Here is a 5,249-nt window from a genome sequence, read left to right on the forward strand (position 1 = left end):
TAAGAGACATGTTATGGTTTATATCTAGATGTCCCCCAAGAACCTTTTGCCTTCAGAGGCCGGGCTTTTGGACTGTGGGGACACTATAACCCATTTGTTATTAGGAGGTAGGAGACTGGTTAGCAAGCAAGGATTTATTAAAGATAAAAAGCACTAACCAAGCCAGGTATTCTGGCACACACCTGTAATCCCAGTACTTGGGAGTCAGAGGCAGGAGCATTAGAAGTTTGAGGCCAACGTGGAGTATATAATGTATAGCAAGACCATGGCTCAAAAAAGAAAGAAGGAAGGAAGGTAAGTTAGTTGGATGAACCTAAAATTAACAGCTCTTGTCCAAAAAAGTATTAAGAGAATGACAGAGCAAGCCACAAATCAAAATCTATCTGTACTTTTTACAGCCAGTAAAAGTCTTGACTCTATAGACTAGATGAAGAATCCTTATAACAAACATCATTAAAAAGACAATTCAACAAAAATTGGCAAGACATTCTAGTTGGCTTTTATGTCATGTTACTTTATAAGTAAAATTTTAAAGGTGTGGTCAATTTTTAATGTTAGCCATTTTAATGAGTTTTAATTGGAGTTGTAGGTATGGCAAAACCTCACCTCTTCTCTTTTAATTTTTCTTCAGCTGGCTGGGCCTGATAGTTGAATTTATGTCAGACATATTAATAGGAGAAAAGCATAGAAATTTATTTAATATAAGTTTTACATGACACAGGAGCTCCTATAAGAAAAGGAAAGTCCCAAAAAGCAGTTAGAGTCAACCTCTTATACTAAATTGGACGGGGCCTGGGCTAAGGTAGTTAATTGAGCAGAGAAATGAGTAGGATAATAATGATTAAACAGTGTTTATATAGATTTTTTTCTTGCCTTCACCTTCTTGTCCTGATAAGATGTTACTTTCTCTCCTTTTGGTATAGGGAGGGCATGTTTAACATCTACTCAAATTTTCATCATCTTTTCTTGAAAAGCAAGATGACGTTCAGAACGATTTTCTTGCATCTGTTGTTTTGTTTGTTTGTTTTAGACAGGTTCTCCTGTGTAGTTGAGATTGACCTGGAACTCACTATGTAGTCCAGGCTGTTCTCGAACTCACAGTGATCCTTCTGCCTCAGCCTCCTAGTGCTGGGATTACAGATATGTGCCACTACACCCACATCTCTTTAAGTGCCTTTAAATGATCAGTATGGCAAAACATATTTTGGAGTAGCATTCTTAACTCCTATAGACTACTATTTAGTGTATTTTAATGGAATGTTTCTGATAATTAACTTTGTCTCCTACCTTATTTTGTGCTTTCTATTATCCTACTTGTTTTGAATTGGGAACTCACTACTCACCCAATCTTTTGGATTTATTAAAATAAAAGCATTACCCTCCTCTACATTATTATTTATGTATTTTCTCACTTTTCATTTAGTAGCTACCTTAGAAGTTATAACGTGTTACCTCATCATTGTCTGTTAAATAATAATCATAGCCTGGAATGCTTTAAATTCATTTTGTACCACCACCCTGTATGCCATTTTACCAGGTGCTACAAATCTAATTATATTTTAACACTAGGAAATATTTTATCATCTTCATACATATCAAGGGATTTTTCAGCTCTTCACTCCTTCCTATACTAGTACATCTTACATATAGGATCATTTTCCTTCTTAAAAGAAATTTAAATTTTTCATTAAAACAGTGTGTTGAGTCTGTGAGTTTCCCTTTTTCTTTTTTTCTTGGTATAGTATTATTATTATTATTATTATTTTAGTGAATCTGAGAGAAGAGTTTGTTGTAATGAGCCAGAAATACAAGATTCCACTGAAATTGCAACTGACAGGTTATGGTTGAACTTAAACCTATAAGGGAAAGAGGGTCAAATAAAGCCATTAAGCACAGAAGCTCAAACAAGCAGGGTAATGGCATTTCCACCAGAAGTCAGTCCATCTGCCACCACTCCCATTCCTTTTTCCTTCTGCTGCATCTACCAAACCAGCTGGCTTCTTCCTCTGTGCTCTAGGCAGAAGCCAACACAACTTCTTTGGACGTGATACAAGGCCCAGGGAGAAGTTTAAAAATCTCATTTGGGGGTAGAAAGTATACATATTCAATTCAGCACACTGTTTATCATCTATGTGGTGTCAATGAACATGAGAGTCATTTCAGAGCAACTGAAGATGTCACTATGTGTTACCTGTAATGTGGCCCTGTAGCAAAGTCAGTGCTTCTACAGTAGCAATACAGCTGAATGCATTTTTGAGCTCCAGATTTTCTTAACACTAAGAGCCAAGTATAGAGGATGTACAACACAATTCCAACTCAGAAACCAGGGCATTGAGGAACACTGGCTCTTTCTGAGACCTTTAGGTAGCGTTACAGAGGCAAACACAGGAAACATTAGGATGTCAGAGTGTATGACAGGCGAGTCCTTCTAGCATCAGTCAAGTTTCTTCTTATCTGTCATCCAAGGTTACTAACAGATATGGTACCTTTTAACAAGTCCCTCTCAGAAGGGTAGGCTGGCTTCAGTCATTCATTTTAGGGTCTGTCTGTGCCATGTAGACATCCAACTTAGCATCCAGGTGCCCATTAGTTTTCGACATATAGGCATCCAGTTGGTTGTCCAGCTGCTCCTTGGTCAGGACTGGGTGAGTAAGGGCACCTCTTCCCTGTCTACAGCTTCTGCCTCGGTCTCCAAAGCCCCCTCCTCCCTGACCTATCATACCCTGACCTCTACCACTGATTTCTCCCTGACCCATAGTTCCCTAGGCCCCCTCTCCCAGGACCTCCATGACCTCGAATACCACTTCTTCCTAAGCCCATTTGAACAGCAGCTCTTCCACCTCAAAACAGATTTTGACCTCAGATGACATCCCGCCCCTAAGCAGGGTGCTGGTGGCATGTCCCCATGCAGTCCTCCTCTGGGCAAGCCTCTCTGGACTGTAGGCAGGCCTTGTCCTCCAATGGCTCCCCTGGCCAGGGCCCCTATGGGTCAGCCTAACCATGCCTGGGTGTTACTCTTAATCAGGTGCTGGTTTAAGCTCTGCTTAAGTTTTAATGCTTCCTGGACAGAAGGTCTATTCTCCATCTACTGGGCCTGTTTTTTGTTTCTGGCACTGCCTAGCTGCTGTTGTTGCTTCATCGAAGCCCAAATATTTACTGGCATTGGCTGTTTGCGTATTAGTAAAGTGCTTATTTAGAGACATCTTGGTGGGTGGTGCTTTTTAGCACAATTTTCAGTGCTGACTGGGCAGCCATCTTCAAATCCCAAGGATCAAAGGAAATGGATGCCAGTGCTCCTCCCAGGACTGCCACCACAGCTGTGGCAGGTGGGCTAGAGACAGGCTAAACCTGAATGGGCTTGAGTTGACTAGATAGGTGGTTGGTTTGAAGAGTAAAGGGTAGATGGCAAGGTTCGCTCTTTGGGGGTTGGCTCCCTAGTTGCTGGCCAATCCACCTGCTCACCCAGCCTACCCTTTCCTGCATTTTAGTTTGTAGCACCAGAGCTCTGCTGCCAACTCCCACTTTATGTCCCTGGTATAGAATTCTAATTTGTAATAGTTTTTGTTTTGTATTTTTGAAGAAGGTACTATTTGACATTATCTGGCTTCCATAGTTTTCACTGATCTGCTGCAAGCCTATTAATGCTACTTTAAAATAATTTTTTTTGTGTGTGGTTTGTTTTTGTTTTTGCCTTCTGGTTGCTTTTAATAGTTTTATCTTTTTATTTTTCAGTAGTTTTCTGTGGTATGCCTAGATGTAGTTTTCTCTTTCCTGCTGAGTTTCATAGAGTCTTTTGAATCTGTAGTTTGACATTTTCTGTGGATTCTGGGAAATTCTCAGTCATCATCTCTTCAGATACTGCTTTTACCCTATGCTGTTATCCCCTTACTTGAGATACATGTATATATATGTAGGGCTTCATAAGATATACTTTATATTTTTGTCTCATTTGAACCTGTATTTTTGTGTCTTTGCTTTATTCTGAATATGTCTTCTGATATAGTTTTATTTCACTAACACTTAATCTGTTTAGCCTGATATTAAGTTCATCTATTCTTAATAATTTCATTATTTTTTTATTTGTAGAGTTATTGGATTCTTTTTCAAAAATTTTGTAACCTTCCTCACCCCTCCCAGTTTCTAGTTCTTGGCCAAAATTCTTAGTTTTATTTTATAATTTTATATTGACAGTAATCATGGCCATTTTAAAGTTTCTAATAACTCTACCACCTGGTGGTTTTCTGAATAGTTGTGCTATTTCTCACTTTTTAAATTCATCCAAATCTATGAATTGCATTTTACGTACTCCATTGGTTGAATTCTCTATTTTTATGTACACACATTTTTCTTATTTACTTATTTTATCACTCCCCTCTTTTTATATGCCATGGACTAATCAAATATACATATCTCAGTTTTCAAATATATACCTTTGAAGTTAAATTTTTATCTGAATTCTAAATTTATTGCATCATGATCAGAGAGCTATGCTAATTATTGTGTATGCTTTTGTTTGTCTGCTTTTATATTTGCTTTGGTAAGTCAAGATTTTCTCATTTCTTCTTATTCATGAATGTCATCATAGTTTGCCTAGAGGTACCTTTTGTTCTTCCTTGGGACTCTGGACTTTTACAATTTGTGAATATTTATATTTTTAGAAAGTTCTTGGATATTATTCAGCTATTACCACCTATTTTTATATTCTTGTTAATTTCTGGAATTATTATATAGATATGAGAATATCTGCCTTCTCACTTTGCTGTATCAATCTCATATATTTTATCATTTCATTCTTTTATGATATTCTGAGTCATTTCCTCAACTTGCGTTTTCTGTATCAAGGAAAACAGTCATTCCTTAAGTCCATAGACTTGTGTTACAGAGTCAGAGTAGATGCTGAAAGTTATACATTGCTTATTCATTGCTTCTATTGTGGTTCCTAATTAATCCAACCCTTCAACTACCTGTTTCTTACCTCCATATTTGAGATAAATTTTTTCTGTCTTTTGTCTGTGAGACAAATTTGCTTTATAAGTGTGTATGATAATAGCTATAGATTTCAGATATATTTGCAGATAGTCATACATATAGATATGATTATATATGTGTAATACAGTTTTTTTGACATTACATTGTATGTGTCCTTTAGCAACTTGATTTTTAATTATTTAAAAAATTTTATAACAGGGGCTGGGGATTTGGCTTTGTGGTTCTGCTGCCTGCCTCTCAAGTACAAGGATCCAAGTTTG

At 37.4% G+C, this 5,249-nt stretch overlaps 1 pseudogene; it reads right to left on the reverse strand.

Annotated features, from left to right (window-relative positions):
• Window positions 1-2,522: 2,522 nt before the first annotated feature.
• Window positions 2,523-3,255, reverse strand: LOC104871516 (annotated as a pseudogene).
• Window positions 3,256-5,249: the final 1,994 nt, after the last annotated feature.

This window comes from Fukomys damarensis, unplaced genomic scaffold (assembly GCF_012274545.1).
Source record: "Fukomys damarensis isolate Sample0158 unplaced genomic scaffold, DMR_v1.0_HiC HiC_scaffold_22, whole genome shotgun sequence".
NCBI classification, from domain to species: Eukaryota; Metazoa; Chordata; class Mammalia; order Rodentia; family Bathyergidae; genus Fukomys; species Fukomys damarensis.